The sequence below is a fragment of the Pongo pygmaeus genome, chromosome 2 (assembly GCF_028885625.2).
Source record: "Pongo pygmaeus isolate AG05252 chromosome 2, NHGRI_mPonPyg2-v2.0_pri, whole genome shotgun sequence".
Taxonomy (NCBI): domain Eukaryota; kingdom Metazoa; phylum Chordata; class Mammalia; order Primates; family Hominidae; genus Pongo; species Pongo pygmaeus.
In genome coordinates this window covers 204,018,563-204,032,424 of record NC_085930.1, presented here as the reverse complement: position 1 = coordinate 204,032,424, position 13,862 = coordinate 204,018,563, and the positions used below count along the sequence as shown (strand labels likewise).

Sequence of the window (13,862 nt, the reverse complement as noted above, 5' to 3'; positions counted from 1 at the left end):
GAGTGGGAAAATGCTGAGCCCCCTGGGATGAAAAAGCAATCTCTGCCTATGTGTCTACCAATATTCCTATATTCCATCATCTGTGTATCGGGAAAGAGAAAAAAAGCATTTGAGTAAAAGAAACGGTATCACATGAACAAGAGCGGGGAAGGGTGGGAAGGGTGGTGGGTGGGCAGGTCAGGCAATCTATGGCTTCTCCTTTCTCCAGCTCCAGGGAGAAAAGTCCAAGTTGCAAGAAGACAAGAGAGTATGAAAGGAGATAGGCCCCTGGAGGCCCCTTGGAAACTGTGGAAGGAAGACACATGGCAACTCAGAGGGCTGGAGCATGATCTTCCCCTACAAGCCAGAGTAAATGAGGGAGACAAGGGAGCCCCTCTGGGGAGGTAGAGCACACACGTAATCACTCATGAGAAAGGCTGCATGAGCTCCATGAAGCCTGGACAACATCCCACTATTTTTTCCTATTGTTTGCTGGTATCTAATGCTGGCTCCCCAAAAATCACCAAAGCAACCTGTTGATAAGAAACAACTGTGTTTATTCTTACTTCAGCAAGGGAGAGTGCTACCTCCACTGAGTCTTAGGCTTGTCCAGGAAGGAGTCAGACAAAGTCAAGGAATGTATTATATCGGGATTTTGAAGTCTGCTTGAAGGTGAGTCTTTAAATTGGGTGAGTTCCGGGTTAGCTTATCTGGGATTTTCTTGGGTTCCCCTTCCTGGTCCAAGATGGCACCCACGGCTGCAGGTGACACTCCCTCATACAAACGCACTCAGATATAGGAAAAAGCAAGTATTTGGTATTTTTTTTCTAATGAATGAAGGAAACATTCCCACATGTCCTCCCAGGCTCCCCTTTCCATCTCATTGGCTAGGGTGAAGTCATATTCCCACGCCTCAGCCAATCACTCCAAAAAGAAAGGAATTCGCATAATTGGCCTAAACTCCTTAGGTAGATTCCAACTCTGATTCCATTTCTAAATTTCTAAGGTTCTTTCCAGTTCGAGAATCCTAAGTTTTGTACGTAGCCACTCCTTTTTTAAAAAGCTGCTTTTCTGACTTATTTATAGCCCAATTTTCCTATCCCACTCCCTGCCTTTGAGGCTGTAGTCAGCCCCTGGTGACACGTTTACCATGTGAACACTGCGAACACAGTCCCGATGAGCTGGGTACAGGCCCAGACAGTAAGGGCAGGCAGCTAACTGCAGTTTTACCCTCTCCCTCAGCTTCCCTACAAAAAAGAAATAAAAGGATGTTGGGAAGCAAAGTCTGAGCTGAGAAAATGTTGACTGCAGAGAGTATACTGTTTTGGATTCTCTATGGACCCCAGATCAGCATATACTTGATGGGCTGATCTCTCCAATCTGTCTAGGACTTCTGCAATAACCCAAAATAACCAGAGTTATCCTAAACTAACCCAGGCCAGCAGCCTAAAGCCAAATCTGCCTTAGTGCCCAGGCCCTGGATGCCAGCACTTAGAGAAAGGGCAGTCTGGGCCTTTGGCTTTCACTGTGTATGACAGAGCCTTGCCTCCCAGTAAGACCCACACAGTGAGGATTCTCACAACATAGGAGAGCACAGGTCAGATTCCGGGCAAGCAAACAATCAAAGGCAAATGTCCACCATGTGGTTTCAGAGGCTCTAGCTCTCCCCTCTCAGCCACCACCCTTCACCCTCTGCCCACCCACTCCCAGCACCACTCCCTGTGTTCTCAGACTGAGAAATGTATCCACATGACACACTAGCAACCCACTTTCATCAAGCAGCAAGCACGGAAGGAGGAAGGCAGAACTCTTGGTTGGCCATAATTTCTCATCCATAGAATGAAGAGGAAGAATGGGGCATCTGAGCACACTACATGACAAATGCGGGAGCTGGAAAACAAGCGCGGCTGGCTGCATGGAGGGGGCGTGAGGACCGGCATCAAGTAGATTTTCCCTGTTGCCGACGGCATACTGCCAAGGGGTGTTGGGTTGGAGGGTATCCATCCTGCACCCAGTCACTGAAGTCCTGAGTGTTCCAGACCCAAGCTAGGGGCAAGGGAGGTGACAGAGAAGACGGTGTGATCTGCTCTCAGACACATCCCCGGAGCCCTGCTGGGGAGGTAAAGCACACACGCAGTCACTCATAAGAGAGGCTGCATGGGCTCCGTGAAGGCTGGACAACATCCCACTGAATCATTACTGGTTCTCCAGCCCCTAAAATAAAATTTAATCTTCATTGATTTCTTACTAGGAGCCCAGCTCCATGCTGTTTTCTACATGTGTGATTTCATTTAACCTAACTGTATGAGTCAAGTTCTCCAGAAAAACAGAACCAATAGGGGATATATAAAAAGAGATTTAGTATAAGGAATTGACTTATACAATTATGGAGACTGGCAAGTCCAAAATCTGCAGAGCTGATGTTCCAGTTCAAGTCAGAAGGATGACAGCTGCCATAGAACCACGAAGTTCTGATAAAGGCCACCAAACAGGAAGAATTCTCTCTTACTAGGAGGAGGGTCAGACTTTTGTTCCACACAGGCCTTCAACTTATTGGATAAAGCCCACTCACCTTATTATTAATTTTGGATGAGATTAACATTAAATGTTACAAAAATACCCACAATAATGTATGACCCCATACCTGGGCACCCCATGACCCAGGAAAGTTGACACATAAAATTAACCTTCAAACTTGCAAGTCCCCTAGTGTTATTTAGAGGTGAGTTTATTGAGACCCAGCATGAAGTGGAGACCCAGGATTTGGAACAAGAGACTCTGATTCCAGAACTTGAAGCCTTAACCATTATACTATACTACCTCTAGCTCCAGGCATATGGCAGATGCTCAATATGTATTTTGTTGAATAAATGAATGAAGTACTAAAGAACGATGTAAGCAAAGCCCTGTGGTTGAGGTGACTAAGGGAAGCTTTCACAAATTTTACTGGTTGCTGTTTCTAGAGTGGACAGGGAGGTTGGGAGAAGGAGATGGGCGGAGACAGAGGCTAAAGTGGCCCCATGATCCCCACCTCTTGGTGCCCATGCCCTGATGTAATCTCCACCTTTTGAGTATCAGCAGGAATTGTGACTTGATGCCAAGCAATAAAGTATAACAAAGGTGACAGGTGTTGCTTCTGTGATTACATAATGTGAGCTTGTAAAGTCCATCTTATTAGAAGAGCCTCTCTCTCACCGGCTTTGAAGAAGCAAGCATTCATGTTGAGGAGGTTCATGTGGCAAGGAACTCAAGGCAACTGCCCACAACCAGCTAGAAACTGAGGGCAGCCTCCAGCCAACAGCCAACAACAAACTGGAGGCCTTGGTCCAATCACTTGCAAGGGCCTGAATCTTACCAACATATGCGAAGTTGGGAAGCAGATCCTTCTCTAGCTGAAGCTTGGATTGAGACCACAGTCCTGGCTGACATCTTCATTGCAGCCTTTCAGAGGACCCAGCTAAGCCACACCTGAATTCTTGACCCATAGAAATTATGAGATAATAAATGTGTATTGTTTAAAGGTGCTAAGTGTATGGTAATATTGTTACTCAGTAATAGACAGCACAGCCTCATTGGCAGAGAAAACTGCAGAAGCCAAGAGCTGGAGTTGGAAAGGTATAGAGAACATCAGTTCATGCTTGTTCCATGCGGCTGAAGTCGCAGGAGGTGGAGGTTGGAAAAGTGGGTTGGTGCCAGACAGTGGTGGCTTTTGAAGACAGAATGATCGTCTGGGCTCTGTCCTGTGGGAAAGGAGTTTCCGGTGATGGCTGATCCTGAGAGTGCTCCATGTGGGAAGTGGGGAGGTCCCTTTGAGCAGCCCTCAAATCACACGTTAGTGATGTCTACCTGCAAGTCTGGTCCAGGTCTCTGGGGCTTCCAAATGAAGCTCTGGCCAAGATCCTGGGATAGAAAACCCCAAGTCACACTTTGTGACTTTTTGACTCAAGTCAGCTTGTGGCTGGGTGCAGGTCAGAACCTAGAGCCCCTGGAGAACAAGGACACCTCTGAGTTGTGTTGACTCCCTCAACCTCCCCCTGTCCTCTGTGCACTCAGCTCAGGACCGGACCCACAGTCAGTGCCCAAAAGGACTCCTGGAACCGTCGGGGCAGCAAAGTGGCTCAAACTCAACCTGCAGTAACATCAGCTCACTCAACAGCCAGTGGAGAAACAGCCATGGCACTTTAAAAATCACTGTAGGGGATACAAGTGTATGGTAAATAACTCATGGGGTTTAAAACTCAAGAGGTTGCAGGTGGATTAAAACAAAAAAAAATGATCTTATCAACTGAAAAGGATATTTAGTGAAGCCCCTTAGTGGGGTCTCTTTCCCATTGTAATACATTAGTTGAATGATTCAAAATCCCTTACCTTGGTGAGGGCCCCAAGAGGCAGAAGGTCAAGTGCATCTGCCTGGCATTGAGACATCGTGGGGGAGCTTCAGCTCCTGGGAGAAGGAAGCTGCAGCTCCTGGGAGAAGGAAGCTGCTCAGAGGTGAAGTGGGGTCCAGAAAAGAAAGAGCTGCCAGGTACCTCGCATTTGGCCAAATGACTATTTGGAGAATGGTCAGGAGTGTGGTTCACTGGTTTCTGGTGTGGAAGAGAGACCAGGCCAGGATAGAGAGAAAGGTTATGGGAGACAGTGCAGCAGCTCGGGAACCACAACCCCATGGACATTTAAAACAGGAAGTCCTATAAGACCAGAAATCACCAGAGAGTCCAGCCAATGCTCAGAGGAATAAAACACCCAATGGCAAACCAAGGCCACATTCCAACCATTCCAGTCACTGCCCCAGGTTCCAGAAAGAAAACAACTTTAAAGGGCATCCCAGAGGGAAGAATTTCATTCAGCCTACACATACCTCCAGACCACTTTGGCACCAGGCTGGGCATAGGCCATGTCGTGGGGTAAGATAAGGCTCCTGTCCTCCTGGAGCTCCAAGGTCAGTGGGCAGACAGCAGGAAGGCAGTGACAGCTCTAACAGGAATCTGTCTAGTGTGCTCAGAGCACAGAGGAGGGAGGAGAGAAGCTGCCCGAGCAGGAGCAGTTAGAACAGGGCCAAGTGCCACCAAGCAGACAAGGTTGGGGAGGACAACCCGGGCCAGGCAGCTACATAAGCCAAGTGGACCAAGACAGAACGCCATGGAAAGTGCACAGTGGAGATGAGGCTGGAAGCATGGCTTGGGGCCAGACTGAATCCCAAATCATTTCTGAACAAGTGAACTGAGGAAGATCTCTGGCTCCTTCCTGAGTTGTCATCTACTCTGAGAGAAGAGTTTGGAATAGAGGCACAAATGTCCAAGAAATAGCTCTTGACTTCCCCAGGTACACGTTCCTCTTGGGCTCCCTCCATTAAGTTCTGGCACTATCTTCTTCATTGGGTCTCCTCTTGAATGTTGATTTCCTGCTGAAAGAGAAGCATTGGAGGCCTTTGATGGGGAGTGGACCCTGTTGTCTTACCCTTGTCACTCAAGGATCTTCTACTTCCTAAGACAATGAGAGTTCCTAAAACCCTTATTCTAGTGTTCCCTGCCCTCCACATGCTGGCCTCAGCTTCTTGTCCAGGGCGGTCTCCACCCCACCACTTCCCTCCCTGTGGGGATCTTCTGCTCCAGAGCCTCCAAATCACCACAGCTCCATCCACACCTCTCCAGCTCCTGCTCACAGTTTTTTCCCTGCCCCAGTTCCACACACCTAAACACCTAAATGTCCATCTGCGTTAGTCAGGGTTCTCCACAGCAACAGAACCAGTAGGATGGTGTATGCATATATATCTATACAGAGAGAGAGAGAGAGAGAGAGAGATTTATTTTGAAGAATTGGCTCATGTGATTTTGGGGACTGGCAAGTCCAAAACCTACAGGGAAGGACAGTAGGCTGAAGACCTAGGAAAGAGTTGGTGTTGCAGTTTGAGTCCAAAGGTACTCTAGAGGCAAAATTCCTTTTTTGTCAGGGAATATCAGACATTTCCCTTAAGGCCCTCAACTGATTGGATGAGGCTCATCCACATTATGGAGGATTATCTTTACTCAAAGTCTACTGATTTAATATTTGACCAAATAACTAGACACCATAACCTAGCCAACTGACACATGAAATTAGCCATCATACTATCCTCCAGGGCTCAGCTCAAATTTAACCTCGTCCTCCAATTCATTCCCACTTTCAACTGAAAATGCTTGTCCCCTCCTAAATTGGCATAGTCCTGCATCCAGCTCTTCTCTTGGGACATTTAGAATTCGCTTCCCTATAGTACAATGATTTATATCTTTGTGTTTGTTTTCCTACAAGACTGTGGGCACTTGAGTCAATTAAATCCTATTGCACCACTTAATAAATAGCTATATGACCTTGGGGGGATTACTTAAACTCACTAAGTCTTGGTTTCTGCAAAACATAGAGATGATATAATACTTACCTTAAAGAATCCTTGAGATTTTCATGAGACAATGGATGCAAATTACTTAGCACAGCACCTGGTACATATTGAGTAATCCATTCACTTATTCATTCATTGAGCACATATTACATGTCAGAAGTGAATGTGACAGACCAAGCCACTACCCTGATGGGCAGAATTATATAAAAGGTAAACAAATGAATTTTTAAAATCTAACATAAGATACTGACAAGTACTTCGAAAAAAATAAACTAGAGGCTGGGCGTGGTGGCTCATGCCTGTAACCCCAGCACTTTGGGAGGCTGATCACTGGAAACCGTGACTTTCCAAGTGCCCAAGCCAAGGCAGCATTTGTGGGGCACCCAGAGAAGGATCCCTTAGAGCAGGAGCTCTGTTTCACTCTTCCTAAACCGGATGTTTCTGTTTACTAAACAGTCTTCAGCTGCTCATTGTGCACAGAACAAAGTAGTCAGTGAAGGTCTTTTCAGGACACAGGTGGCCATGCAAATGGGGTAATGGAGCAGAGACAAAGGTGTGGGAGGATTGAGGAATGTTGAAGAACCCCAGAGCTGGCAGCACTGGGGACCCAAATGGGCAGTGAAACATCCTCTCTACTAAAAACACAAAAATTAGCCAGGCGTGGTGGTGGGTGCCTGTGGTCCCAGTTACTCAGGAGGCTGAGGTGGGAGAATCACTTGAACCCGGGAGGCAGAGGTTGCAGTGAGTCCAGATCATGCCACTGTGCTCCAGCCTGGGCAACAGTGCAAAACTCCATCTCAAAAGAAAAGAAAAGAAAAGAAACTAGGATAAAGGATAGAGGTTTGAGGAGTAAGGAGGAGAGATCTAGTTTAGCAAAGACCTGAATTAAGAGAAGGAGCTAGCCATGCAAGACCTGGAGAAAGAACATTTCTGGCAGGACCAGCAGGAATCAGTCTGAGTTAATTCTACTTGTAACCCAGTGGCCAGGTCCTTCCTTTCCTCTGCCCTACAAACTGTGTCTTCTGAGCTAGAGGAAACTGAGGAGATGAACCTTATCTTCACTCTACTCATGACTTTACCTTCAGATAGATGATCCTCGGCACCCAGGAACCCATGGTAATGGAGGCCACTGGCCATCACTGATCAGGGAGACTTCCTCTATCTGTTCCAAATGCTGCCTCGCCTGCTTCACTGCCTCATCTTCTCTAGTCTCCACTGAAGGTTTAAGTATTTCTGTACTCAAGGGTTATTGTTACTGTCATGTGCCACACAGAGTCAAAGAAGGGAATGAGAGTTCTCAGGAGAGGGTATCCCCAGGCCTTTGGAAACTAGAGATCCAAATTTCCCACATGGATCTCCCTTCTTCCCTAGCTCTGTGCTTTCTTTCTTCCTTCCCGCAGCCCTCTCCCTCCAGTGTTTCTCAACCAGGCACGGTCTTGTCCTTCCAGCTCATCCTAGGAGTGCTTGGAAGGGAAGGAGGCCATTTCTAATGGTCACAATGACTGGGAAACTCTACTGGCCTTTAGTGGACTGAGATCAGGAACACAATCCACCCTAGAATGTACAAGATGGTCCCACATATTAAAGAATTGTCCTGCCCAAAAGGTGAATGCAGACATGAACCTCTCAACATCCTTTCAAATGTTACCAAATCCCCTTCTTCCCTACTTGGATTCTGTCCTTTATCTCTTCAGGAAAAAATCAAGTCTCAGTCTCCCAAGTCCCACAATGTGTCTTGTCCATTGGACAGCCTCACATGTGCAGTGTCAGTGCCTTCCATCCCCAAGTGGCTCTAACTGCTCCACCAAGAGAGGAAGAGCAACTCTGAGTACCTGCGGCTCCCTCAAAGGGAGGGGTCAGCTCTGATCCTGTGTCTGGGCCAGTGGAGAAAAATGGTGGAAAGGGCTTCCAAGCTGGGCTGTGTGTGGTTGATTCTCCCCTGAAGTAGCTAGAATCAAACACTTCTCACCACTGAGGAGATACATGTCCTTCCAAGTGCTACCCTTCTAGATGAGAAACATATATTACCCCTACTAACCCTTCCTCATTCCAGCTCTGACTTCCATTACAAACTTCCCATATGAACTTTACACAGAGGTCCAACTTCATCTCCATCAAAGGTAATAGCCATGGTGGTGGAAGAGGCAAATTCTCAGTTTGCCTTGCCATTTATCATCATCATCATCGCCACCGCCACCACCACCACCATTAATTATTACTATTATTAACCATATGAGGCCTCGCACAGAGGCAGACACTGGTGGGAGTTCTGTCACTGGAGGGTCCTAACCGCATGGATGATTGTGTGGAAAAGATGGGTCAAGGCTGTGGTCTTTTGAACAAATGTCCCGGAGCCAAACTGACTTCCTGATTTGTTTAATGTGCTGCCTAATGCTTGACTAAAAGTGCTCAAGAAAAATCCTGTCAAGGAGAGGAAGCGTGCCAGGGGTACTGGAAGGGCTCATTTTTTATTCTTTAACTTAAGGGAATTGGCAGGAAAGGGGGTGATGACTACTCCCTGCAGAAAGCAAAGATCCAGATGGCTCCTGAGAGCCAGCCGGGAAAAGTTGCTCCTTGGCAGCCTCATTCTCCAGCATGACTTTCCAAATGCCCAAGCCAAGGCAGCATTTGTGGGGTGCCCAGAGCAGGACCCTTTAGAGCGGGAGCTCTGTTTCACTCTTCCTAAATCGGATGTTTCTATTTACTGGACAGTCTTCAGCTGCTCATTGTGCACAGAACAAAGTAGTCAGTGAGGGTCTTTTCGGGACACAGGTGGCCATGCAAATGGGGTAATGGAGCAGAGACAAAGGTGTGGGAGTGTTGAGGGATGTTGAAGAACCCCAGAACTGGCAGCACCAGGGACCTGAATGGACACGGAAAGGAGTGACTGCTGGCACCCTGAAAGCGAGCTGTGGACAGAGTCATTGACAGAGGCTGTGGCCAAACCATAGTCCAGCAGGATAAGAATCAGGGAAACAAATGCCTCGGTCTCAATATCTTCTTGCTGGCCAAAGGCAAAGAGCATGGGAACCCACTGATGCAGCCTGTACAGAACAGCCTCCTGGCTACAGAGCAGGAAGCATGGGTTCTTTTACAAACCACTCCAAAACGTAGTGCCTTAAGAAAATAACCATTGATTTAGCCCTTGGTTTTTCAGTCTAGCAATTCAGCAATTAAAGCTGGGCTCAGTTGGACAGTTCTCATCTGCTGTAGGCTGATCTTGGCTATCCCAGCTGGGCTCACTCATGTGTCTGCAGTTGATTGGTGAGTTATCTAGGACTAGTCACTTTAGAATGGCTTTATTGGAGATGGTTAGAAAGATAGGGGCCTCTCTTGACATGGATCTCTCACTCTCCAGGGTGTAGCCTGGACTTGTTTACAAAGCAAACAGTTTCAAGAATAGCAAGCAGGCAAGCCCCAAAGTACAATCACGTTTCATACTTCTGCTTACATCACACTTGCTTCTGTCCATTTGGATGAAATAAGTCACATGGTCATCACCAAATCAAGGGTTAGAAAAATAGATTCTGGCTGGACATGGTGGCTCATGCCTGTAATCCCAGCAGTTTGGGAGGCTGAGATGGGGCAATCACCTGAGGTCAGGAGTTCAAGACCAGCCTGGCCAACATGGTGAAACCCCATCTCTACTATAAATACAAAAAGTAGCTGGGCATAGTGGCGGGTGCCTGTGATCCCAGCTATTCAGGAGGCTAAGGCAGGAGAATCGCTTGAACCCAGGAGGCCGAGGTTGTAGTGAGCTGAGATCACACCACTGCACTCCAGCTTGGGCAACAGAGCATGACTCCATCTCAAATAAAAAAAAAAGAAAGAAAAAAAAGAAAAAGAAAAATAGATTCTATCACTTGAGAGGAGAGGAATAAAATGTGGCTAGTGGCTAGTTTTCAACCTATAGTCTGTGCTGCAGCCACAATTGCTCACATTCCTCCCACATGCAAAATATGTTCCACCATATCCCAGGACCTCTAAACCTGGGATTTAGAATCTGGGATTATACCTATGGCAGTTGGTTTTTGCTGCATAATAAACCACCCCAATATTTAGAATGTTAAAACAACAACCATTTTTTAGCTCACAATTCTGCAGCTTGGCAATTTGGGCTGAGCTCAGCTGGGCAGTTCTGCTGCTCTGGGCCAGGCCCCACTGACCTCTGCTAGCGCTCACTCAGGCATCTATGGTTGGCTGAGTGCCAGATGGGGAGCTTCAGTGCTTCTCCATCCACATAGCCTCTTAGCCTTCAGCATGCTCATTCATGTGGCAGCAGGATTCCAGGAGCAGCAAGAGAGGACAAACCGCAGTGCGCAATCATTTTTCAAGTCTCTGCTTATGCAGAGACAACTGCTGACATCCCATTGACCAAGCAAGTTACATGTCAGAGCTCAGAATCAGAGTGGGAGAGCAGTCAAAGTTACAGCACAAGGGGGCATGGATCCAGGAGGGGATTAATTAAGGATGGGTTTGCAATCAGTCTACCACCGTGGAGTGGAGACTAGATCTAGTGAGACAGAGAATAGGCATCTCCCAGATCTAAATTCCATAACATGACATTCAAGTCTGTTCATAATGGGAACCACCTGTCTCCCCAGCGTCAACTCTCTCTAACCCCAGCCACACCCTGTGTACTGTGCATCTGCCAAACTGACCTCTTCACAGTCTCATATATCTGCCCTGCCTTTTTCATCTTCCTGCTCACTGTTCTCTGGATTATTTCACATCTTTGCCTGACCAAATCCTGTATATCCTACTTGATCCAATTCAAAGCCACCTTCTCCCAGACATCTTTTCTAACATCCCATTCCCATCCCCTTCCCTCTCTCCCAATACCACCGAGCTGGACAGGACTCTGAATTCCCACCTACAATTTCTAGAGCCCCCTCTGTGCCTCTTTTCAGGCACCTAGCATTGTGCACTTATCTGCAGGTGGATGTTCTCTCCTTTCTTGGACTGTGAGCCCCCACAGGGCTTGTGTGACTCATCCTTTATCCCTCCTCTGCCCTACTGCCCAGCACACACTAAATGTCCTATTAAACTGAGGAGGTCAGTACTGGCAAGCCAAAGACTGCAGAGCAGATGATGCGACAGAGCCAAGGAACGCCCTTCACAGACGACCCAGCCAGGAACTCCAAGAAGTGACTAACAGGAAGTGTCAGAGAAGAGCATGGAAGAGCAGGATTTGGGAGACGAGAAAGAGCAGGGCTTCGGGCTTGCCACAAGATAACCTGGGCCCTGAAGTCAGAGTCACGGGAAGACTGACCTCCACTCCATCTGAGGAAGAACTTCCTAGGAGAAATGCCCAGATTCAGAATGGGCTGGCAAGAAAAAGGGTGAGCCACCCCTCTACTGGCAGTGCATAAGCATTCCGGTTAACTTCTGAGAGTGTTTTTGTGGGGGCCTTATTCTATTTGCATTTAAGGTGTGCACATTAATAATTCTTTCATTAGACTCATGTTGCACCTTGGCATGCAGAGTGTGCATTTATGGGCTCACAAATGAAGGGGTTTAATGAGCCGGCAGCTCTCCCCTCAAGGCAAGCCTGCGCAGAGCTTGGAAGCAGACCCATTCCCTCGGAGTCGGCTGGGCACAGCACATCGTGTACCACGGGCAAACTGGCTTTGGTTTCATTAGGGGTGGTAAGTGTGGGAGGGGGAAGTAGATGTATGGGGTAAGTGTTACTCTGAAAGAATTCTAAAATGTGAGAGAATGCCATTCCAGTGAATTTCCTACCACACACACCATCCCTTGAGGGATGGGACATCCCTGCTCCTGTCAGAAACCAGGCTAAGCCCAGCGGTGCCTCTCACTGAGGGTAGGTGGAAGATGTAACTAGACAGCCCTTCCCTAACACAGATACTCTTTGACCAGCCCAGCTTCCTTGTGTTCTAAGTGGTGGAACAGTGCCCCAGAGAGGGGATGTGGCCTCCCTAAATGCTAAGATGAGCCAGGACTCTTGCTCCTGGACCCAAGTGCCAGGACTAAAAGAATAGAGGGGGAACTCACACAGGGGGAAGGTGGCCTTAGGGCAGGCAGTGAGCCAAGAACCCCTCCCCAGGAGCTGGACCTAAAGTGATTCTTCAGTCCCTCCCAATAATGTTCCTGGAAATAAAACTCCCCATCTCCCGACGCCCTTCTCCATATGTCCAAACCCTGCACATCCCACAAGGCTCACCTCAGATGCCAGCTCCTCCTTTCATCTTCCCATCAAACACCCTGACTCTAACCAGACGTGAGCTCTCTGGCCTCTTGGGGACTCTGCACTTCTTCGTGGCTCAGGTCAGACTGCATCTGGAATTACAGTTAGACGCGTATATACCTTCTTGATGACCCCTGACCATGAATTCCTTGGGCTTATCTTGCTCCTTCTCCCGACTCCCTCGCTCAACGCCCAGCCTAGGACCTGACTCAAATGCATTCAACAAACACAGGCTGGATTGCTGACATCCCTTTGCTTTTTGCCCACTAGCATTACAAGACCACGTTGCTTACTGTTAGCCAGCACCAGGGCCTTCCCCACAAAGCAGACATACCTCCCTGTCTCCTTTCCACTCCTTTTGGATGAACAAGAACAGCCTCTTGGGCCTCCTTATTGCAAACTTCCTGGACACCCACCACTGTCTCAGATAATCACCAGGGCTGAGGGGCATTCTCCAAAGCCCAGGAGGCCCTCAGCAGATAGGGTGGTGTTTGATGGACAGCTTTTCCTCCTGCGAAGCCCTGGTGAACAGCTCTAATGCCACCAGCAACTGCCATCTGACTCCCTAGCACTAGCTGGAAGTCTTTTCCTATTTGCCCCCAGGAATGCCAAACTCAGTGAGCTGAGCTCTTCTTAGAGCTGTCTGACTCCTTTGCATCAAACATTCCTCCTGAGATTGTAAGAACTAGAATGACTAGCTCTAGCCACTCACCTTCTGCCTATGAGGAAGAATCCAATTAATGCCAAAATAGCCTATACTGTTCCAAAAGTCTGGCCTTTTCCAAAAACCCTAGCTCTTTCCACATAGAAGCTCAAGAAGCTCCAGAAGAAATTCAATGTTCTCCTCAAAAGCAGACCATAGGTGGACCATAGGTGCATCCTGCAGAATCCCTAACAAGTAAGTGGTTCAGAATGGAGGGGCTGAAAGAGAAGCAAATAGCCCCAAGAGCCTGAGCCAGAGAAGCTGATGCTTGCAGACCTTGGAAGAAAGTTTTCACCACCCTCATCAGTCCCATGGTTTCCCATTGTCTACAAAAAAGTTAGATTATTTTGTTCAGGATACTTCACATCATGACTTTTACCATTCTAGTCTCATCTCCTTCTAAACTTCCAAGCCACTAGCCCCCTTGGAGCATTCATGCCTTTCAAATACACCCAACCCATTCCATTTACATGTTTTGTTCCAGCTACTGAAACATCTTTTATCTTAGGTTGGACTCTCAGACCCTTAGACAAGGATTCAAGAGCAAGTATATTTGGGACAGAAAAAACCAGCAGGATAGTGGGGAACAAAAAGAA

At 47.6% G+C, this 13,862-nt stretch overlaps 1 long non-coding RNA gene across 1 annotated transcript in view; it reads right to left on the bottom strand.

The window, feature by feature from the left end:
• LOC129034222 (uncharacterized) overlaps positions 1-13,862 on the bottom strand; it is an 88,814-nt gene that overhangs the window by 72,597 nt on the left and 2,355 nt on the right. Inside the window, exon 4 of the long non-coding RNA XR_008501778.1 lies at positions 12,540-12,655. This is a non-coding gene — a long non-coding RNA (uncharacterized LOC129034222). The remainder of the gene's footprint in view (positions 1-12,539; positions 12,656-13,862) is intronic.